Here is a 24,022-nt window from a genome sequence, read left to right on the forward strand (position 1 = left end):
CCGAGATGATGTCTAGACATGTAATTGGTAGGAGCTGCTGAGATTAGGGCACGGTTCTTCACCAGGCTTGAGGAGCCCTCACCTTTCACACCCACGAAGACGCAGGGGTTCAGAAGTGAGGCTTCCCACTCTGTACCAAGAGAAGTGCTCTGCGTCTTGCCTATACTCGTGGCTCAGCGCCTCCCGGAAGTCAGGTGCCTCCATTCTCCCTGCCGCTGCTCGGGGAGGGGGGGCGCACTTTGCGTCACTAACGGTGACGGTGGAATGCAGTAGAAAGATCCCGGCTTCGGGTGTGGACAATTTCTAGTTCCACCGTCTGGCCGTGTGGCCTTGAGTAAGTTGCTTTGCCTTTCTGGGCCTCTGACTCTTCATCTATGGACTAGGGAAACCATTATGCGCCCCCTGATTGTGAGCTCTCGGGAGGACTCACATAACAGGACATGTGCAGTGCTCTTGGGGCCACAAAGTGAGCACTGCGTAAGTCTTGACTTTTGTCCCCCGTCCCCTGTCTAAACTATCACTGAGTGTATGAGCGTCCACCTGTTGGTGTTCCTGAGAGAAAACATGATGTCGTTTTCTCCTTCGGCACTATCTCCATCCCTCCCAAGTCTTGGCAGAGAGTTGGTAAATTTTTTGGATCCCAAGAAGAAAGAGGAGGCTGTTTCAGGGGCAAGGCTCCATCTTTATCCAGGTCCTAGGGTGTTACCTAGCAACAGGCAGGGAGATGAAGTGGGAGTTCATGGTCCGACAGGAGCAAGAGTGCCTAAACCTGGGAGTCTTCCATTTTAGCCTCGGGGATTAAGTCTGTTCGAGGCATGTGGCCAGCGTCCTCTCAGTGTTCAGCCTGATAGGGGATACTCAGTATTCATTCCAAAGGAAGTTTCTAGACACACTCACATCTTGGAATGCTTCCTGTCCAGTAGTGAGGACGTCTGCTCAGCTCAGTGAGGGTTTCCTTTGGTGTGACCCTCATTTCCTTATATCTCTATGCACATGGTCTATCGGGCTCTGAGCCAGGTCAATGGGTACTCACTGGTGACACCTCATGTCCCAGCTTGTGGCTGCACATCTGGGTGGGTCCCATTCTTAAGGGCTTTACAGAAAAGGGCGGCGTCCTCTGCAGCTCAGAGGCTCAGGAAGGCTAGTCTAGGAAAGAGAGTGGAGGGTGTCCTCAGGGACCGGGAAGAGGAGGCTGGTGGTGCTGGTGATGGTGGTGATGGTAGTGGTGCTGGTGCTGGTGGTGATGGTAGTGGTGGTGGTGGTGGTGATGGTGGTGATAATGGTGATAGTGCTGATGGTGGTGATGCTGGTGGTGATGGTGCTGCTGCTGGTGGTGGTGGTGATGGTGGTGGTGATGGTGGTGGTGGTGATGGTGGTGGTGATGGTGGTGCTGGTGATGGTGGTGATGGTGGTGGTGGTGCTGCTGCTGGTGGTGGTGGTGATGGTGATGGTGATGGTGCTGCTGGTGGTGGTGGTGGTGATGGTGGTGGTGGTGGTGATGGTAGTGGTGGTGGTGATGGTGGTGATGGTGGTGATGGTGGTGGTGATGGTGGTGGTGGTGGTGATGGTGGTGGTGGTGGTGATGGTAGTGATGATGGTGATGGTGCTGGTGGTGGTGATGGTGGTGGTGGTGATGGTGGTGGTGGTGGTGGTGATGGTGGTGCTGGTGGTGGTGATGGTGGTGGTGGTGATGGTGATGGTGCTGCTGCTGCTGGTGGTGGTGGTGGTGATGGTGGTGGTGGTGGTGATGGTAGTGATGATGGTGATGGTGCTGGTGGTGATGGTGCTGGTGGTGGTGATGGTGGTGGTGGTGGTGATGGTGGTGATGGTGACGGTGATGGTGGTGATGGTTTGGTGGTGGTGGTGGTGGTGATGGTGGTGGTGGTGGTGATGGTGGTGGTGGTGGTGGTGATGGTGGTGATGTTGATGGTGGTGATGGTGGTGATGGTAGTGGTGGTGGTGGTGATGGTGGTGGTGATGGTGCTGCTGCTGGTGGTGGTGGTGATGGTGGTGGTGATGGTGGTGATAATGGTGATGGTGCTGATGGTGGTGATGCTGGTGGTGATGGTGCTGCTGCTGGTGGTGGTGGTGATGGTGGTGGTGATGTGGTGGTGGTGGTGGTGGTGGTTTGGTGGTGGTGGTGGTGATGGTGATGGTGGTGGTGGTGATGGTGGTGATGGTGATGGTGGTGATGGTAGTGGTGGTGGTGGTGGTGGTGATGGTGGTGATGGTGCTGCTGCTGGTGGTGGTGGTGGTGATGGTAGTGGTGGTGGTGATGCTGGTGGTGATGGTGCTGCTGCTGGTGGTGGTGGTGGTGGTGATGGTGGTGGTGATGGCGGTGATAATGGTGATGGTGCTGATGGTGGTGATGCTGGTGGTGATGGTGCTGCTGCTGGTGGTGGTGGTGATGGTGGTGGTGCTGATGGTGGTGATGCTGGTGGTGATGGTGCTGCTGCTGGTGGTGATGGTGCTGCTGGTGGTGGTGATGGTGGTGGTGGTGATGGTGGTAGTTGTGGTATTGGTGGTGGTGTGTGCGTTGTTCAGCCCCACGTTGAGGACCTGGCCCTACGTGCCCTCCACGCTGTTCTAGAAGGCTCAGAGGAGCACCTAACAAGTCTGCCCCTAGGGAGCTACGGGCTGAGGGTGTGAGAGAGGACACGTCTGACTCTGAGCTGACAGGCAAGTCAAAACTGCTGGTTAAATGGCTTTAAAGTGGTGGCCATTTATAAGTTAATGAAAGAGAAAATAGGCACATTATACACACAGATTTGTCCTTAATGAGGGGAAAAGGCATTGTTTACTGATGCTCTGTTCTAATTATCTGTGCATACGGCCAGCTTGTTCCTGAACTGCACGCACTCTCTTCTACCATATTTTCCTTCCTCCTTTTAACCCCTCTGTGTCCACATGGGCACCAGCTCCTCTCCCCTTAAGCCTCAGGTCCCAGGCGTGCCTGAAGATTCCCCTCCTGTCTCAAGTCTTCTGGGACCTTGATGCTCACACACAGTCTGGCCGGCACGTGCATCTTCTGCTGTCCCCCGTGTTTATGAGCTCTGTGGGTCAGGAGTCCAGATAGGACATTGCGGTCTGCTTCTCCCTATGCTCTGTGTGCTAGGAGCTAGAAGGCTCTAAAGCTGCGAGATAGCTGAAGTCATCTGAAGCTCATTCAGTTAAATGGCTGACATAATGTGCTGCTGGCTGAAGTTTTGGCTAAATATCTGAATGTGGGTCCCATATAGCTTTGTCCTCCTTACAATATGACATCTGAAAAAAAAAACCAAAAAAACAAAAACCAACCCACCAGGTGGTGGTGGCGCACGCCTGTAATCTCAGCACTCTGGAGGCAGAGGCAGGTGGATCTCTGTGAGTTTGAGGCCAGCCTGGTCTACAGAGTGAGTTCCAGGACAGCCTCCAAAACAATACAGAGAAACCCTGTCTTGAAAAAACAAAACAACACCCACAAAACAAAACAAAACAAGGAACAAACAAACAACCCTCCCCCCAAAATATGGCATCTGGCTTCTCAGGGGAAGGCTGGATTGCCTTGTGTGATTTGGCTGTGAAGGTTATATGGGATCATGTGATACACTGCACTCGTGAGGAAGCTACCAGACCCTGTCCAGTGTCACGGGGAGGCATAATAGATGTTGCTTCTTGATGGGGGAATGTCAAGGTTCTAGGAAAGTCGGAGGCGGGGCCTGGCAATGCTACAGGGCTACTTTTAGGGTGTGCTTCTTGTCCTTTCCCAGAGGGAGATTTCAACGAGGCAGCCTGAGAGGTGTCCAGGATGTCACAGCATTGCTGCTGCTGCAAGGGACTTCTAATTCTGGCCCAAGTTCTCTGCTTCCTGTCTGCCACCGTGCTATGACAGGTGTGTGCTTTCTGCCTGCCGACATGCTGTGACAGTTGTCTCTGCTTCCTGACCGCGGCTGTGATGTTGTCTCATGCTCCTCTCACATTGAAGGGAGAAACCCAGCCCCTCGGGGGTATTTCGTTGAGCTGAGGTTTTCTATTCTCACACGCATGCGTGTGTGTGCGTGTGTGTGCGTGTGTGTGTGTGCGTGTGTGTGTGTGTGTGTGTGTGTGTGTAGGCACACGAGTGAAGACCAGAGGTCAACTTCCAACGTCTTCCTTCCTTGCTTCTCTGCCTTATTTTATTGGGAAAGTCTCTCACTGGACCGAATCCACCACGTCAGTCAGGCTGGCTAGCCATTAAGTCCCAGGGATCCTGTCTTCCACCCTTCCCTAGAGTTGGGGTTATAGGCATGTACCACCTCCCCTTAATTTGCTTAAGGATTTGAACTCAGGGCCTTATGGTTGCATGTGAAACACTTTGTTGACTGATCTGTTGTCCCAACCCTTTGTATTTCCATTTCCTAAGGAGTGTGTACCGTGAACAGGGTCTTAGTTACATCTGAATTGCTGTGGCAAAACCCCACGACCAAGATGAGTTATAAAAGAAGGTGTTTAATTGGGTTTATAGATCCAGAGGGCTAGAGTCCAGATGGGAGAGCAAAGGCAGAAACAGCTGAGAGCTCATACCTTGATTCACAAGCAGGAAGCAGAGAGCATGCCAGCACTGGCGTGAGTCTTTTGCAACCTCAAAGCCCACCCCTAATAACACACCCTTTCCAACAAGGCCTCCTAATCCTTCCTAAACAGGTCCACCAACTAGGGACCAAACACTCAAGCACAGCAGCATATGGGGGCCGTTCTCATTCAAGCCTCCACAAACTGTCCTCTTAATAATAATGATGTTTGAGTAGGGCGGATGAAGGAAGGCACTTCTCTAAGGTTCAGAGAGGTTAAGCCATTTGCCTAAAGGCATCCAGCTGGGAAGTGGTGGCTGTGAGATTTGAGTCCTAGGTGCATGTTCTCTGGAGTCTGCTCTATCCACGGGGTGTGCAGATGGCAGCCTGGTAGCTTCAGAGGAGAGTCTAGAATCAGACAGGAGCCACGCAGACCTTAGGGCTCCATCTCCTTTGCATAAGCACCAAAGGTTCATTTTGTTTTCCCAGTCTTGTCACCTGCAAATGGGGACAATAGGTGTCTGAGTGAGCACGGTGCTCCAGACACTGTAGGTGCTCAGTGCTTTTGGAGAATCGTTTCCCCTTTGTTCCTCGTTGTCTTTTCCCCAGAGACCTCTTCCTAAAGGGCTCTCCTGGAGCCAGCAAGGAAGGTCCTGAGGTCTGCGGCCATGCTCCGACACCTAGGTCCTGGGGTTCCCCGCCCCGGGTTTCAGGGTCCCAAGCCTTCAGTGCTGTGCTTTTCACTGGAAGGGCTTTAAATGATTTTTATAAAAACTGCAAATGTACAAGGTAATTGAGTCTTCTGTTTTATTACCCTGAGCTGCCTGGACCTTGCCTGGCCCTGTCCTCCTCACTCACGGAGCCGCCAGAATAAAGTTGGAAGTGTTTGTGTGGGTAATATACAGGACTTAATTAACCTGGCCTTTTATAGCATTTCCAATGGGGGCTTGGAACCAACTTGGAGGAAGCTGGAGAACAGGGCAGGGGGGCCTGGCGTGGGGGTGTGTACAGCGTTGATGTTGTTTTCCCTCCCTGTTCTCTCCTCCGGTACTTTAATCAGCATTTAATGACCCAGTTGAAAATTCATCATTCAGACCCGAGTGCTGGTGGGAAGGCCGGGGGGTGGTGGTAGGCTGCCCACCTCCTCCTCTCCCTCCCTCCTCCTCATGCCCTGTAGTAGCTGGCGAGTCCCTGCTGCTGTAGCCACATTTCCAGGAACTTCCAGGAGAGGTTAGTTCCTCTTACATTAGATAGGAGCTAACAAATTGACATCCACAGATGGCCCCCACGCTGGCTAATGCCACGCTCCATGCAGTGCGAACCCACCTGAGAGGGTTCCGATGGGCCATGCCCCTGCTCTCTGGACTCAAGGCAGAGCCAATGACTTGTCCAGGCCATTCTTCACCCTCTATGCTCTGACATTCCTCTCCTTTCCTCTCTCAGCACCGGGCCGACCCTGAACGGGGTACCCGTCTCTTCTGGCCCAGGAAAAAGTGACTCAATCAGATCCACCCTGGGCGAAGCGGGATGGTTTGGCTGCCAAGTTGCCTTCATGTCTTACAAGCATTATTTTCAGGAGTTGTCCAAGAGAGGGCAGTTAGGGTAAGTGCCTCTCACCAGCTGCCTGCTCAGACCCTGCTCCACAGCCCCTGCCTCGTAAATCCTGGCCCAGCCCTGCCGAGTGGTTACGTCACCCCAAACCTCATGCGACAGTTCGATTTGGACATAAAAAGGCAGGTGTTAATGGACTCACTGCTCGTGCCTCTTTGCGGTGCCCATGACCCTTGATAGCTTTTAACCTCACAGTTAATAAAAATTTGGGGGCCAGCCCCAGCACAGGTCTGCATTCATTCTTTCCTAGCATCAGCAATTTCTTCCCGAGTGAGGATCAAGCGTGCGCCTTCTCAGAGGAGACTGGGGGACAAGGATGAGCAAAAAGAATCTTAGCAAGGCCTGCAGAAGATGCCCACAAATCAGGGAGACTCAGGGTAGATGCTTTAGGGCCTGTCCTAGTCAGGGTTCCTATTGCTGCCATGAAGCACCATGACCAAAGCAACCCGGGCAAGAAAAGGTTTGCTTGGCCTTCACAGTTCATCATCATCAGACAGGACAGGAACTCAAACAGGATCTGAGGCAGAGCCCATGAGGAGTACTACACACTGCCATGCTCCTCATGGCTTGCTCAGCCTGCTTCCTTACAGAACCCAGGATCATCTGTCCAGGGGTGGTCCCACCACAGTGGGCAGGACCATCTCCCATCAATCACTAATTAGGAAAATGCCCTACAGGCTTGCCTATAGCCCAATCTTACAAAGGCATTTTCTCAATTGCGGTTCTCTCCTCTCCAGTGATTCTAGCTATTTTCAAGTTGACTTAAACTAGCCAGCTGCAGGCTATAGGGAAGGCTGAGTACAGCCTCTCTAGGGACCTCTGTTGTCCAGATGGCTCACCCAGCAAACATCACTCCTCCAAGAATACCCAGAGTCTCCTTTGAGGACCTCAGACCTCTCATTAAATCTGCTTCATTCTAAACGGGGCTGAGCTGGGATCCCCAGGGTCAGCAATCACGGGACAGGGCTAGTTCTGGTAGCAGGGAGTGGCCCAGCCATGGGCTTAGAGCTGGAGCTGATTCCATGACAGCTGCTACTATAAAAGTCCAGAAAAAGATGCTGTCTTCCTACTGGGTTTCCCAGAATGAGGGCTGCCCAGAAGGGGGCCCACTGCTCCCGGTGGCCTTCCTGTCCCCAGTTGAGTCATAGAATGATGCCACTTCTTCATTCTTTCCATGGTTTCAGGACCACAGTCTCCCACGTCACAGTGAGCAGCAGATTCCCGTTCTCTCTGTCTTCTGCTTTAAGCTAGTCTGTGCCCAGGAAGCACGTAGGGAAAACAGACCTTAGCAATAGAAAGAAAAAGAAATGGCTGAGCGTGTAGGTCACCCCTGAACTTTTTTTCAGAGGAATCCAGCCAACTACTGGGATTAATCTGTGGCTTGCATTTTGTATGGATCCATTTCTTTGAACTTCTGTAGCCTCTCTAGCTCTTGACTTACAAGTTTTCTAGATGCAAGGATCAGTTGAAAGTCATCTTGTCCCTCCCCAATTCAAGGTACTCAAAGAAGTTATGGGCTACTTCTTACTTCCCCATTTGTGACAGAGTCAGGGAGTTTTTAGTGTCAAGGCCTGGCCAAGAGAGGTGCCCAGCAACATATTAGTGGGTGGGCCATCTGGATAACAGATTGACAACCCGAGGAAGTTTTTTTTTGTCTCACAGTTTGAATCCATCATGACGTAGATGGCATGGTGCAGGAGCGTGAGGAGCTGGTCATAGTGTGTCAGCAGTCGGCCAGCAGAGAACGGTGAATGCCTGGGTTCAGTTTACCTTTTCCTTGCTTCCCATTTATACAGTCTGTTTCCTAGCTCACAGGATGGTTCTGTCTCTGTTCAGTGCAGATTTTCCTTCCTTAATTCTCTGGAAGCTTCTCTGGAAGCCCTAGGTGTATCTCCTAGGTGACTTCAAATCTAATGAAGTAGACAATGAAAATGAACCACCCCAAAGGGATGTTCCTTTTTAAGGCTACATCTGTAAGACTCTGAGAGCAAGTGCCCCCTTAAGTGTTGTACCTCAGGCTCCTCTTGCTTCTTCCTTGACTTGGCCAGTCCTGTCAGGTTGCTGGGGTCCAGCCCTGTCTGTCTCCAGGCCAGCCTGAAGAATACATAATTGATTGCTGGTATTTCCCCATTCTTCTTAATGTGCCATACTTTGGACTCTAGAAGACTATGTCTTACAGAGACCTCGTGGGGGTTTTAACAAGCCAATTAGAGTAGAGAGCCTGATGCAACTCATTCCAGCCAAAGTATGCTTCAAGGGCAGTGGGCTCAAATTCGAGACAGGATTTCTTTATGTGGCCATGGTTTTCCTGGAAATTGTTCTGTAGACCAGGTTGCCCTCAAATTCAGAGATCTGCCTGCTGCCTCTGCTAGGATTAAAGCAATGTACCACCACACTCGGCTTTCTGAAGACTCTTTTTGGTAAAACTGAGCATACAGAAACCAAACCAGCAGAGAAGCTTCACAGAGAAGTGGTACAGGATCCATCTGTACTGTAATCCGCTTGTATTCATCCATGATGGGACTCACCTTCGGATGCAAGTATATGCTTAGGCACGGGACTGGTACTTGGTTTTGGGGATGCCATTTCTAGGGTGTCTTAGTTTTGGTTTTTATATTGCTGTGAAGAGACACCATGACCATGGCAACTCTTGTAAAGAAAACATTTAATTGGGGCTGGCTTACAGTTTCAAAGGTTCAGCTCATTATCATCGTGATGGGGAGCATCGCAGCGTGCAGGCAGATGTGGTTCTGGGATAACAGCAGAGAGTCCTACATCCTCCAGGCAACAGGAAGTCAACTCTGAGGGAAGCTTGAGCAAAAGAGACCTCAAAGCCCACCCCCTCAATGATGCACTTCCTCCAACAAGGCCACACCTCCTAATGGTGCCACTGCCTTTGGGGGCCGTTTTCTTTCAAACCACCACTTAGGGTGATACATAAAGACCCAGTTCTGTTTGCTGGGGTGCAGGGTATAGTCAAGGCCTAAGTTCATGTCCTTCAAGTGTAACCTACTCTTCTCTTGTCAACTAGATCTGGAGAGGCAGACAGTAGGAAGGGCTCTATAGGCAGAGAGGCTCATTACGGTCCAGTCTCTAACTGCAAGGGTGAGTCCCACTTGGAGACATTTTTCCCAATAGGAATCATAAAATACTTCCTGGTAGGGCCCCTGAAGAGAGAAGGCAAGGTTCTCAGCACAGGGCTTGTCATAAATTCTCAATGAATAATTAGTGTAATTGTTTTCATTGTTCTGTCTGAAAAGAGGGTCTATCAGATCACAACTACTGTCAGGCAGTTAGAGATCCAGCCAGTCCTCTGAGAACCACTGTGGTCAGGACGTTAAAACAACAACAACAACAACAAGCCCAATGGTGTGAACACTTACTACAGGCTCTCTTGGGGAAGAGCCAAATCTTGTGTCTTTAGTTTTAAAGGGGTCTTCAAAACCCAGCCCACAACAACCTCTCCATCAAGATTCCTCTGCTGACATTTTCATCTCCTTCCTCTTCCTCAGTGAGTGCATTTCCCACAAATTCTGCAAAGAAACTTTTGCCCATTGGGTAACCCACTTGGGTGGCATCTACGCCTTGTTCACGCGTGTGTGTGTGTGTGTGTGTGTGTGTGTGTGTGTGTGGCAGATAGAGATTGATGGTGGATGTCTTCCTCAATCACCTTCCACCTTACTTATTATTACTATTATTATTATATGTGAGGTAAGGTCTCTCACTGAACCTGAAACTTCCTGAGATGGCTTCACTGCCTGGCCAGCGAGCCCCAGGGATCCCTCTGTCTCTATCCTCCCACCCCAGTGTTGAGACTACAGATAAATACCTCTGTGTAGCTTTGTATATGAACTCTTGGGATCGAACTTGGGTCCTCATGCTTGCAAGGAAAACACTTTACTGACTGAACAATCTTTAAGCCCCTAATTTCTAATTTCTTTTCCTTTAATTGGAACATAGGTCCCTTGAAGACAACGGTAGCTTGGGCTTGGTCCCCTCAATGTCCCCATTCATCTAACTGTGGAACATGTCTGAGCATCCAGGTTAGTTCCCAGAGGCTGATGGCCACACTCTCAGCTAGATACTATGTGCTTGGACTAAAGGGGGACATTCTTGGGGATGAAGAGGCCTGTGGCCACTGCAGGGAGCTCAGGCTTTCTGGATAATTAGAATCATCCACAAATTCTATCTGCAGCAGCTTTAACAGTCAGACAGACCTGGGGCATTTAGTTACCCTTTTCAGGGCAGTCACAGCCTGGGGCAACCAGTCCAGTCTCTCCCCTAGCCCCCAGGGCTGCAACTGAACTATGTTGGTTGCTTAATAAAAATAGCACCAATGCCAAGCCCTTACTCCAGTGGAGAAATAGCCCCATGCCCCTCAATCCCATTAACATCTCACACCTTAATGCAGCCATATTTTTGGAAAGCCAATATGTGCTGAATAGCTTATTGGTATGCAGCTCTGGCTGGGGGTGGGGGCTCTTGGGAGGGGACCACTCTGCAAAGGGGATGTAATTAAGTCTCAGAATGTTCGATGTATGTCCCAAAAGGCAGTCAGTCAGGGGTATGGGAACAAGAACGATGGATTATCTAGAAGCAGCTGTGTGCAGGGAAAGCTTGACCATGGGCCACCTTGGCCTTTGCCCACCCCAGGCCCCCAGACAAGAACAGGGCCACCCACCCATCCTTTGGGTCTCAAACATCACATTTCCCAAGCAGGCCCTATTGGCAGCTCCTCTCAGATAAAATACATCATCATTTGCTCCATTAGAAAATAAATGTATGGCTATATTATGGGATTTGCATTCCATTACCTTGGTTTGCATGCCATAAAACATTTATTACACCCTTGGGCTAAAGTCTTAATAATGACTGGGTGCACGGCACTAATGCGGCGCTGGTCTTGCTCGGGAACCAGAGATTAATGCTTTTTGATGTCACCCAGCTAATAGTTGCGCTCACCAATTTGTCCCATCAGAAGACATTAGAATCAGGCCTTGTGTGAAGGTGGGGGGATCACTCTTCAGCTTCAGCAAGGGAGTCAGGGCTCCCCCTTTCTGCTTCCCTACCTGATATTAATCAAAGTGAAATCTCAGAGTCAGCCTCTTCAATCCTGGTTAGCTGCTGCCCTCCACCCCTAGCCTTGGGCAAGTCTCCACTCTGGTGTGAAAGCTACAATCAGACCTTTAAACGCCTGTGTTGGGCTAGCCAGCAGTGGCAGCTGCTGTAACAGCAGTGTGTGTGTGTGTGTGTGTGTGCGTGCGTGCGTGCGCGCGCGTGTACACACATGCTCACAAGCAGAATGCAGATACAGACCCATTGCTCCACCAGACTCTCACTGAAGCCTATCAGCCCAGAATAGGAACAGGGAGACCACCTTCATCCACAGCCAGGTCTAAGGGCAGCGTCTGTGAGGAGACAGGGTTGGGATGAGAGCTGAACTGGACTATTGGGTGTTACATCACAGGTCCTTTGTGAGCCACTTTGGTTGAAACAGTCCCTGAGGGAATGCCTTGGGGAATGTTAGGGTATTGGGTGGTAATGATTCTCTGTAGGGTCCTGTCTTATAGCCCTTTTGTTCAAGGCTATGGCCAAAGTCACTTACACTTAACATCTATGGTGTGTGTGTGTGTGTGTGTGTGTGTGTGTCCCCTTACCCAGGTTCTCCACCTACCCTACAGTGGCACATTTGCTTTAGTGACGGAGTAGATAGCTGTGTGTGGGGCAGCTTGTGGAATGGTCAGAGGCTCTATGTAGTCTATACAGCTTGTGGAATGGTCAGAGGCTCTATACAGTCTATACAGCTTGTGGAATGGTCAGAGGCTCTATGTAGTCTATACAGCTTGTGGAATGGTCAGAGGCTCTATGTAGTCTATACAGCTTGTGGAATGGTCAGAGGCTCTATGTAGTCTATACAGCTTGTGGAATGGTCAGAGGCTTTATGTAGTCTTGGCAATGAGTCCAGTGGGAAAAAAAACTGTTTTTGGTGACCCTACCGTGAACCAAGCTCTATTTTGCATGCAGGCACAATGAATATTTGCATGACTGCAAGAGAGATCCTGAATTTCCCAGAGAAGGACCCCCTGGGAAGTGTGTGTGTGTGTGTATGTGTGTGTGTGTGTGTGTGTGTGTGGTGGGGGTAGGAGCATTGCCCTCTCTCAGGCCCAGAGCCTGACCTACATGCTATCTGCAGCATGTAGCCCTGTGGAAGGCCGTGTGTCACTGACAACTGTCCCCTGGAGTGGTCGTAGATGTATGTGTGGCACTCTACTGCCTCATCGTGTTTGAGCATTTACATATCAGAGTATATATTATCCCATTAGACCTCGCTTTCCTTTGATTTCTCCTTTATATTACAGTGGGGTCAATATATCGATTTTTAAAAAATTATGTGGATAAGTTGGTTATATTATCTCTGCTTTCCATTCTGAGATGGTAAATGGGGTGTGACAGGACCTGGCAGTAAAAGGAGCTGGGGACCACAGCTGGAATTCTACCAGCGTAGAAGTCTGGGCCTTGGCCGCGTCCTCTGTGTCAGCCTCTCCATCACTTGTAACTAAATATGTGACAGGAGCAACTTGAGGGAGGAGAGGCTGCTTGTGGCTCTCGGTGAAGGGATTTTGTGATGAGGGGGAGGCACACTGGGGCTCACGGTAGCAGCTTGCCTCTGAGACTCCATGGATCTCACGGGATAGGACATTGGGCTATGACCGTCAAGCCCCTGGAGAGCTGGAGAGAGGCTCAGCACTTGAGAACACGGGCTGCTCTTGCAGAGGACCTGTTTGGTTCTCAGCGCCCACAATGGTGGCTCTTAGCTTTTCTGGACTCCATGAATACTCACATATACATGGCTAGTACATACACCTCTCTCTCAAAATAATAGACGTGGGTGTTGGGGGCAGAGAGAAAGTCCAGGGGTTAAGAGCACGTTACTCTCTCGGAGAAGCTCAGTTCCCAGCATTTACCATATTGAGTGGCTCACAGTCACCTGTCACTCCAGCTCTGGAGGATCCCGCACCTCTCCGGACTGTGTGGTACTGGAGCCCACACGGGCCAATTTCAGTACATTCTAAAAACCTTTAAAAGACCCTCCCCAACATTTCCTTCAGCTAGACCCCACCTCACAAAACTCGACTTCCCCAAACAGCACCACCAGCGGGGGACCAGATGCTCAAACACATGATTTTATACAGGGGACTTTCACGTTTCCATGGCGATTTTACTCAGAAAGGTTCTTCCAGGGTCTTCAGCCCACACCCACCGGAGTCTGCCTCACTCCCTCACAGCAATGGAAGCACCCTGCCGTCTCAAGGGTAATCATGCCACTTGTGTCCCAATACACGGATAAGCTCCCTCAGGACGGCTCTCACAGTCCTGACCAGGCCCATTGGAAAGGACACCGATGACACAGCTGGCCGGCCCTAGACTTGTCCTGTGACACAGTCCCTGTGTGCAAACATGAGGGAAGGGCCTGGACTGCCGAGGAACCCTGCTGGAAGCCTCTGCCCTCAGCTTGAGGGAGTTGGGTCGCATGGGCACCCCAGACCAGAGGAGGATTTTCCTGACAGGCTCAGAAAAGCCAAGGCTGGTTAGAAACGATTAAAAATGTGTGTGTGTTTGTGTGTGTGTGTGTGTGTGTGTGTGTATCAACAGGAAAAATGAGCCTAGGGCTATTTTAAAATTTATTAGAAGTCCATTGCCTATAGAGATGGCTATGAAGTTAAGAGCACTGGCTACTCTTCCAGAAGACCCAGGTTCAAGCCCCAGCACCTATGTGGTGGCTCGCAACCAACTCTGACTAGATTGTAAGAGATGAGATGCCCCGTGGATGCCAGGTACACAGACATGCACACAGGCTAAACACTCATACACACAAGATAACAACTTTAAAGAGATGATGTGTTGAAGGAAACCACCTTGTGTAGTGAAATGGTGACTTTGGGCCTCCTTCCATAGCCAAGAAGCACTTTTATATAGAGGAAGTTTGATCCCAGAGAGCAGGGATTTGGCACATCCACGGAGGACAGCACTGCCAAAGGTGATTAAGGGGAAGTCAGCTCCTCTCAGGAGATGTGCCCGTGATACATGGTCATGAGTCACTCTCACCCAACCTGGGCTGGATAGCGGGAAGTGATGGTAGGCCTCTATATCTCTATGTTTTTTTCTTTTTCCAAATGGGGGAAGTTATCTATTCAAGCTTTTGTTTTTGAGGCAAGGTCTTAGGTAATGGTGGCTGGACTTAGAATCACTAGATAGCTGGCCTTGAACTCCTGATCTTTCTGTTTCAACCCAGGAGGAATGTGCCACCACACTTCTCTAAGTCAGGACCTGGAAAGATGGTTCAGTGATTAAATGTGAGTACTCCTCTTTCAGGGGACCAGAGATCAGTTAGTTCCCAGCACTCTGGTTTGGCAGCTCACAAGCTCACAAATACCTGGAACTCTGGCTCCTGGGGATCTACTGCCCTCTTCTGGTTTCCTCATGTAACTGCACACACACACACACACACACACACACACACACATACACACACACACAGAGAGACAGAGACAGAGAGAGAGAGACAAAGAGACACAGAGAGAGAAATAAATAATAATTTTTACCCCCGCCACCTGCGACAGGTGACGGAGCTGACTCTCCCCCTTATCATCTGCAGCCCTTGGGATAGCAGGCCCTGCACCTCGAGTGGGCAGCATAGTTGATGGGGCTGCGGGGAAAGGTGGGAGTGAGGGGTTATGGGTAGACTGGCCCCGAGAATGTGTGCTTGGAGACCTGGCTCTGCCCCTTATCTGCCGTGTGGTGGTGTGTGTAAAGGAGAGATGTCCTCCTCCCCGTCACCGCCTTCTGCAGCAGTTGGAAGACGGCCCTGAGGTCATAAGATCTGGAGAGCTGTCCCTGCCCATCACTGGCCGCAGCACTTGGGAATGTGGCCGCTGCACCTCACCTGGGCAACACAGTAGAGCTGGCCCTGATGGTGTAGGAGTGGGTGAGCAGACCCTGAGGGCCTGCAAGCAGGTGGACCGGCCCAGCCCCTTGCTCATTGTTTCAAGGGATGAATTTAGCCAGGGCAATGCTGGAGAGCTCACCCTGGTGGTGAGGCTAGGGAAGAACTGATGGGCTGACCAACCCAGCAACTACCCAGGCCTAGGAATCTACTACCCTCTACTGGTTTCTTCATGTAACTGCACACACACACACACACACACACACACACACGCACGCACGCACGCACACACGCACGCACACATGCACGTACGCAGGCACCCACGCACATGCTGTTGGCCCACCCCAGCATCTGCCCCATCTGTGATGTGCTGGAGCACCTGAAGGCGCACATCCTGTAGACCCAAAGCTGTAGGATCTCCAAAACACAGGGCGACAGCAGGGTATCCAAGAGGAGTCCCTGTGAGGGTCCCCCATTGAGAATGCAGCAGAAACTAGAGACTTTGAACAAGACAACGACTCTTTGCAATGAACACTTGCAAGTAAAGATGTATGGATAAAAGGGCTTACTGCGTGACTGTGTCATGCTACAGCTTCCACACGAGATTTTTCTTTTTTCCTTTCTCTTAAATTTTATTTTTTAAAAAATTTTTGGGGGGTTGCAAGGGCAGAGGACAGATACGATGGATAGACGGAGAGATGAATGGGATTGAGGCACGTGATGTCAAAGACAAAGAATAAATAAAGAGTTAAAAATAATTGTAAGTGTTTCGGGCAGATGGGGATGGGACAGGAGTGGGTCAGGTATTCTGGCACTCGGGAGCCACAGAATACTGAGTGTTACACAGCTCAGATGGAAAGGTATCCTGGAGGTCGGGAGCCAAGGACCACCACAGGTTGCAGTAAGCTTAGCAGCTTACAGCCCAGCCTCAGGGAAAGGCTTCCTCAGTGTGTCGGCTCTGCTCTGGCAGGACAGGGTCTTCCAGCTGGGGATGTTCGCCCAGTGTAGCAGTTTTGCTCCGGCAGGAGGTTTCTCAGGCGAAGTTGCAACAGTTTAGCTCTGCTCACCTCTGCTCTGCCAAGGGAAGGTTTCCTGGGCAAGTGTTACAGCGCTGCTCGCTCTCTGCTCCGCACTCATCGAAGGGGTTTATTGGAAGGCAGCTGGACCAGCCAAGCTGACCTTACACAGGGTTTATATAGGGATTCTTGGGGGCGGGGAAGCTTTTCCAGGGTAGGGATTGGTCCAATTTCAGTGCTGAGCTCAGATTGGCTAGAGCTCTGTTGGAGGATTGGTTAGTTTTCTGCACAGGATTAGGGTCAGATTTGGCTCTGGTTTCAGGGCCAAAGTGTGTTTCTTTCTCTGGTCCTTTTTAGCCTTTTGACTCCAATTTTAGGGCCAGCGTGCATTTCTTTCACTGACTCAAATTCCAGGGACAAAGTGTGTTCCTTTGGCACTGGTTTCAGGGTCAGGGTACATTTCTTTAGTTCTGGTTGCAGGGCCAAAGTGTGTTTCTTTGGCTCTGCTCAGGGTGTGTTTCTTTAACTGGACCTTTTCCCTACAATAATGATTTTTAAAAATAAGAGTGATTCATTTGATATTTACATTTTATTAATAAAATCTGTTTATTCTATATGTTCTTCACATCATTATCTTGACCCCAATCATTCCCTGTCCCTTCGTATGTTGCTCCTGCACCTGCCCCCCAATAAAACAAAATTCAAAAGAAAAAATGAAGAAGATAAAATGAGAATATTTTTAAACGGGAAGGAATTAAATATCTCATCATGGGAGCTGTAGTGTGACCCAACAAGTCACAAGACGCCTTTGTCCTCACATCGCTATGTGTGCGTGTACATTCTCTACCTGCACGTGACGTGCACGTGTGCATTGAAAAGGGCCACTGGTCTGCTTCAAGGCCCCTAGTCTCCAGCACACGCTCCATGCTGGGCCTCCACTAGACTCTTCCTGATGTCTCACCGGGGCCCTGTGTTGTGAGACCCTGCAACTTTGGGTCTGAGGGTCAGGTCCCTTCACATGCCCCAGCAGATCACAGATGCGGTGGGCGTTGGGGCGGCCCAGTCGCAACCCTGGTTCCGGGATTGGACAGCTGTAGGGTCGGTTCACTAGATGGGGAATGGGAACCGCTGTCCCATGCTCACAATTTCAAGGGTGGTTCACCCCCGCCTCCACTAACAGGATTGGTTCTGTTGTGCTGCCCTGGCGATGCAGGGCCTGCTCTCCAGAGTGTTGCAGCTGGTGGGGGGTGGGGACAGCTCTCCCGCCGGCACCAGGCATTGATGGGAGGGGTGGGGTGGGGCCATGGAGGAGAGTATCTCTCCAGTCCATATCTCTACAGGACAGATTGGGAGCTCTCCCATGCTCCCAGTTTGGGGGCTGGCTCACACGCACCTGATTTGCTGCATTTTTAGTTGTGCTCAAGTGTGTGCATGTGTGTGTGCATATGTGTGCGTGAGTGTGTGCGTGTGCACGCGTGTGCGTGTGCACGTGCATGTATGCATGCGTGTGTATGTGTACACACACGCGCGCCTGCATATGTGTGTGTGCGTGAGTGTGTGTGTGTGTTTTAGTTCAAGGGAAGTATGAATAAAACCCAGTGGAAATGTAGGTGTCCAGTTTTTAGGGTCAGTGTCTTTGTCATTGGGATTTCTGTGAACTTAGGCTACCCAGGTCCTTACCCTAGCCCCACCAACCGAGTATCTAGGTAACAAAAGACAAGTTCCTTAATTTCTCTGTGCACGGCTCCCTTCCATTTCCTGCTCACTTCCTCACTCCTGGGGTCACTTCCCAAATAAACCACCCAACCACCTCCTCATCTTAGGAGCTGCTTCTGCCAAATGAAGGAAAACTAATTGTGTGACCAAAGTGAGATCATTTTCCACAGTTGCCTGCCATGCTGTGCATAATAAGTATCCACCTAGCAAGGCCTGCGCATGGCCCAGATTGTACCAGAACAATTGCTTCATTAGGAATCAGCTCTCCCCTCCGGCTCAGGAGATGATGGACCTCTACCCCCCACACGGAAGGTCTTGTAGGTGAGAGCTTGGTGACACGACCTCCTTCTGGCTTCTCTCACCCGCCGTCTGTTCCTAATAACCCCACCCATGCACCAGAGCGGCTCTGACTTGATATTGCAGGACGCTGTCACTTGAAATTAATTGCAACTAATTAAAAATGATCCGGTTAGGACAATTGCACAATGGCGCTCCGGAGACCGCTTCATTCCCAGAGGTTTGGTGGCGTTTGTGGCGGTTGCAGCCTGGGTCTGCCGGATGGGGCCATATATCATCGTGTCATTTTACATTGTTATTTCTCTGAAAGCCACAATTTAAAAGAGTCTCAGATGAACCATGAGCAACTTTGTGCTAAAAAGAAAAATGTTACTGTCCAAGATCTGAAAAATATAACTTATAGGCTCAAAGCAGTCTCTTGACATGAAAAGCAGTCTTAAGTTGGTGCTCTGATTTGCATATAATATATAATGTTGTAGTTAAAGGACCCACAAAGCAGGCCGTGGCTTTGGAGCATTGATCCTCTGCTCCTTTGTTCAAACTGGGTCACCTACGGTTCCTGTTCACTATGTTATCACAGCCATTCCTCACATAAATGATGGGTTGGTGCCTAACCCACTGGATTCTAGAGACTACTCCAAGTTCCAGGAGGACCTAGGGTCCCTTCCCTCTGGTTTGGAAGACATATTCCATTTGGCCTAACTGATCCCAGAAGCAGTGACCGTCAGGGACAGGTCCACTTACCAGGCATGGCAGGGGCTAGCCAGAACTGGGGCATGAGCTGGGCTAAGCTGTGTAGCAGCCACACCCCTCCGTGGGAGGGAGGGCAGGCAGTTGGAGTGGATTTTGGCACTGTGGTTTTGAGATAATAGGTCACTGACTTCCCATCTAGCTTCTTGTGTCACCTACAAACCTCTCCTCACAGGGCAGAATAGAAGCAGGAGTTTTATTATTGTTTTTTAGGTTCATCTATGCATGTATTTTACGTGAATGGGCGTTTTGTCTGCATGTACATCTGCACACCAGAAGAGGGCATCGGATATCGGATCCCATGGGACTACAATTATAGATGGTTGTGAACTGCCACGTGGGTTCTGGGAACTGAACCTGGGTCCTCTGGAAGAGCAGCCAGTGCTCTTAACTACTGAGCCATCTCTCCAGCCCGGAAGCAGGCCTTTGCCTTCCCTAGAGATGATCATTTGGGCACCAGAATCCCTCCCTCCCTCCCTTCCTTACTGCCTCTGTGTAGGCATCATGGCTGCACGGCAGCCCTCCATCCATCCTGGTCACTCAGAGGCCTCCGAAAGCATGCCTGTCAATATAACGCACGGCCTGTTGAGAGGAAGTGACATTTTGAGTAGTGGACACTTTCCAGGGAGCATTCATCCTAGGTCAGCCTCATGATAAGTAAATACATTTGGCCTCTGAAGTCAGGAGCCACGCTACACAGACTGAAGCCTTATGCACATACCGTGGGCTGTGGTGACATGGTGGAGCAGGAAGGGAGAGACTGGGGAGAGAGAAGGCCCTGGGGCCAGATTTGGGGGTACACTTATTCCCTCTCTTCCTGACATCTCTAGGGAAGGCAGGAAACGGAAGGAGGGTGTCCCCCCCATACCCGAACCACAAAGGGTCCCTACTTCCTATAAGTCCTCCTGACTCTCACCTGTTCCTGTGCCCCTCCCACACCCCAGTACCCGTCTTAATTACCCATAACAGTGCCCTATACAAAGTATTTATAAGGCTTACTACGTTTGTCTTCCCGCTCCTATTAATAAAGTCTGGGAATGTAGGGAAGAAATATGGGCGGGTGACAGGGTTTTTAATGGTGCCTCACCTTAAATGCATTTTAAAATATGTAAATCAATAAAAAAATTATTTGTAATAGCAGCCTAAGAGTGCTGGTTAGCCTGGCGCAGAGTGAAATGCATGCTACAAGCCCTATTACCATACATCCTGGGAGCTGTAGTTAGGATTAATCTGTCAAAGGGGATGGTTTAGTGTTGATGAATATGACATGTGACCATTAACGATGTTGATTTTATCTCCCGAGATTAGCATGATTTACTTCGGATGGATAATAATGTCATTTGCTTGATGCAGTAGATCTGTTTACGAGCTGATTAAATTGTAAGGCCTTGCCTCATTTCATGCTATTTGGTTTACAGCTTCATTACCACAATCACAAAAGCTGGGGAAATGTCCCACACTCCATGTCACAATAAATCACTGCTTCACGTTGCCGGGATAGATTTGAGCAGTTCTGCCCAGCATGGACCATTCCTGGCTCCCCACTAATCTGTGATCCAGAATACATTAGGGGGATCTTTGGGAACATGAGAGCAGGTGGGGCAGGGATCTGGGTGGATCTTTTTCCCTGAGACGAAGGAAACCCTCAAGTAATTAGTGTAACAGATTACCTTATTATTTAGACAGTGAAGTGGTTTTGTTGCAAGGGATGATCACCATAAATAGACAAAAAGAGTGTCACTCGAGGAACCAGAGGAGAGCGTGGAGACAAATGTCACCATTGGCCCATGGTCCTTTGTTCTGCGTGAGGAACTGTCTGCAGCCAAGGTGTACAAGGTGCTGTGCCTTGCACTTGGCCCTGCCATCCGGGGGTCGAGAGAGGTGAGTGTAGGCTGTCACTCTAGGTGCCTCTGGTGGACACTGGCCGACGGAGAGGCTGCAGCAGTGATCTTTTACTTCACCACCCCCAGGTGGTGGTCATTGTCCAGTCTGTGTGGAGACAGGAAGGAGGCTTGTGAGGTGGAAGACAGGGCCGCGTGTCTCCTTCCAAGCTGCAGATTAGGAAACACCGAACTCAAGTGACTGTCCGCATGTCTAGAATATACCCAGGTTTTTGTGCTCCTGACACCTGCCGGGTCTTGCTCTTACTCCACAAGGTTGGGGCCATTGCTGTCATCTTAGATTTTAGATGGGGAAACTGAGGCTTGGGGGCCATGTGGTCAAGGTCACAGAGCTGGAATTGGTACCCAGGAAGTGGGCTCTAGCATTCCAGCTGTGCCTGTCTGATGTAGATGAGACCTTGCTGATGGCTTCAAGAGGAGGACACAGCCTCAGGGTTCCAGTTTCTGGCTCTGGGACTGAAGCCTGTGGCCCAGAATGGGCCCAAGTACCGGTACCAACTCTCCAGGGGGAGCCTCAGCAGAATCAAGGAGGCTGCAATGTAGCATCTTCAAGGTGGGCTCTTTAGGAAGAGAAAGCAGTAGTCTCAGGGTGAAGGCAATTCTTTCACTGAGCTTAGAATCTCCCTAAGATAGCAATGGGTCATGGAGAGAAAACACAACCTTCTGAAAACCCTGCAGAAGAGACAGTGCCATTCCAAAGGTCTATTACTTCTGAGCTTGAGGGTTGACTCTCAAGCGTGTGCATCAGGCAGTCTGAACCCAGAACTCATCATTGTCCCCTTAGGACAGAGGTCAGCCACTTGGATCCATGTTGACAGCCACTATCTCTGCAGCTCAGACCGCAGTGATTCCTGAACTCTTGTCACACCTTGTCACACACCTTCCCAGGCAATCTCAGTCACTTTGTTCCATAGCTACTCAGTTTCCCAACCTCTTGGTCACTTATTTGGCTCTTTGGTCACTAACTGAACAGCCACACACAAGCCTGGATTTTTGGCCAGACATTCGGCTACTTAATCACCCTGTGTCTTGACAGCCCTGCTCATCCATCAGCTATTCCTGGAACATGCGCTCTGTGCCCCCTGGGCTCAGTGTTGCCGGGATAAAGATCTTGGAGGTACAGCCCCATCTTCAGTCTATTGGCTGCTTAATTGATCTGCCAGCCAATCTACAGGCTCGCTGTTTGACAGGCAGCCTCCCTCTCACCCTGGCTGCTCTTGTCCTAACTCTGAACTAGTCTTCAGAGGGTTTGGGAGGTGCTAAAGATTCCAGGAGGGGGCGCCTTTGAGCTATGAGCGAAGGCTGTAGCTTAGGATTCCTGTTTCATCTCCAGGCTTGTTCCAAAGAGGCCTCTTGTTCAGGACTTCAGAGATGTTGGGTGGAGACATGGCGTGTGCTCCCAAGAACACCCAGGTCCCTGTGTTTAGACTTTCTACCCCCTTCTGATGATAGTGAAGGCATATTGCCAACTCACAAATAATCACACACACCACGCACATGCACACAGTGTTACTTGGGTCTGTCCCAAGGCAAGCTCCATACCCAGACACATATGCTGTTGCCACACTCACACAAAGTCACAGGGATTCCAGAACATGGTTTTCTTTGACACCTTCCCTCCTACTCAATGCCCACCCCACCCCCACCCCATACTCCAGCAACCCAGTAATGCTTTGACTCATTACATAACCCGCATAGCTCCCCATAGCTTCTGCAGAGTCGGGTACATTCTCCAAGCCATGGGAAACTTGAATCTGGGCACTTTCATCTCCATTTCTGGTCCCCCCCCCCCGTTGTCATCACTCTGCCTTTCTAAATCTGACATGTGTTCCGTGCTCCTCACACAGCATCTTGAATGAAAGCCAAGTGTGCTTCTAGAAGCACAGAGACTTTGGTGAAGTCTTTGGTGGCCAGAAGTCCCAACCCCTGCCTCCTGACTGGCCCTCTTGGCTCCTGGGGATGGAGATAGATGCCTAAAATTAGTGGGGGCCATCCAGGTACCCCAAGGTGGCTCTAGGCAGTGAGGTGGAGCTTCTGGAGGGAGGATGAGAAGGAGGAAGGCAGGGTAAGAGTCTACGGTGGGCAGGGTAGCCCAGGGTAGCCCTTCTCTGTGGGTTGGAATGGTTTCTTGAGTGAGGAATGAGATTCTGGTCTCTGTCAGTTATCTGTTGCTGCAGGTAAAGGCCCTCTTGAATGGCTTTAAAACACAGCATTCATCTTGTTCTTTAATTTCCAGTTTGATATGGTGTGGTAGGGAAGGCTTGGCTCCCCCTCGGCTCTCCTCGGAATCAGGAGGCGTGGCCACAGCGGAGGGCAGGAAATGGTGGGACCTTCTTGGCAGCAAGTGGGGCCTTGACCGGGGTGGGTGGCTGTCTGCCCCCACATGTGTGCTGGGTGTTGTCACAGCGTGATGCCTGGGGTGAGGCGGGTGCACTGTGGGATACATGGATGGTGCCTGTGGGTTAGAGTACGAGCAGAGAGAGGTCTTTCTGCTCCACGCCCGCCTTCTCTCTGTCTCACCCAGCATCAGCTCTCTCTTCCCCACTGGGGTTCTCAGTTTTAGGCCTCCAGTTTCGACCTCACACAAGCATCAGAAACTCAGCCCGTCCACACCAAGCATAGGGGCGCATTGCATGCCTGGAAGGAATCTCAATGGGAGAGCGGTCAAGGCAGGAGGATTTCAATGAGTTTAAGGCCAGCTTGGGCTACAGAGTGAGAGACCCTGTCTCGAAGTGTCCTTGCCAGGGCTGGAGAGATGGCCCCGGCAGATGAAAGCGCTTCCTGCTTCTGCAGAGGTCCAGTGCTCTGCACCCACACTGGCAGCTCACACGCACTCATGACAACCGCCCCACAGGGATACATGAGTAGCTGTGTCTGGGGGTGGGGAGCCGTCTCTTGATTCCTAGGGCAACTTGGCCTTCGCTTTCTCCCAGCTACCGACTGCTCTCAGCTTCCTCACTTTCTTCCAGAACCATCCTTTCTTTGCTTGCCCTGTGGTTTCTGAGTGACCAGCTCCCATCTTCTCTCTGAGCCACTGGAACTCCAAGTTGGTGCCCGTCTCCACCTCCTACTGTATTACCCCATCTTGTCGTTCCTCCCATCAGGGACTGTGGACAGCTCCCTAGTGCCTACTGAAGAGCGGGACGCCATCTGTCCTGCCTCCTTGGCTTAGATATCCCTGGTCCTTTCTCCTTGATCCCCATAGCCTGATTTTCTGCCCACCAAATGCCTGTTCATCATGGAAGCTGCCACCTCTCT

General features: G+C 50.6%; 1 long non-coding RNA gene across 1 annotated transcript; it reads left to right on the forward strand.

Moving 5' to 3' along the window:
* Positions 1–254: 254 nt before the first annotated feature.
* On the forward strand, positions 255–14,472 carry LOC121136177. The gene is made up of 4 exons (XR_005873294.1): positions 255–334; positions 3,750–3,871; positions 10,101–10,183; positions 14,434–14,472. It is a non-coding gene; the product is annotated as an uncharacterized LOC121136177 (long non-coding RNA).
* Positions 14,473–24,022: the final 9,550 nt, after the last annotated feature.

The sequence above is a fragment of the Mesocricetus auratus genome, unplaced genomic scaffold, assembly GCF_017639785.1.
Source record: "Mesocricetus auratus isolate SY011 unplaced genomic scaffold, BCM_Maur_2.0 Super-Scaffold_100053, whole genome shotgun sequence".
Classification (NCBI taxonomy): domain Eukaryota; kingdom Metazoa; phylum Chordata; class Mammalia; order Rodentia; family Cricetidae; genus Mesocricetus; species Mesocricetus auratus.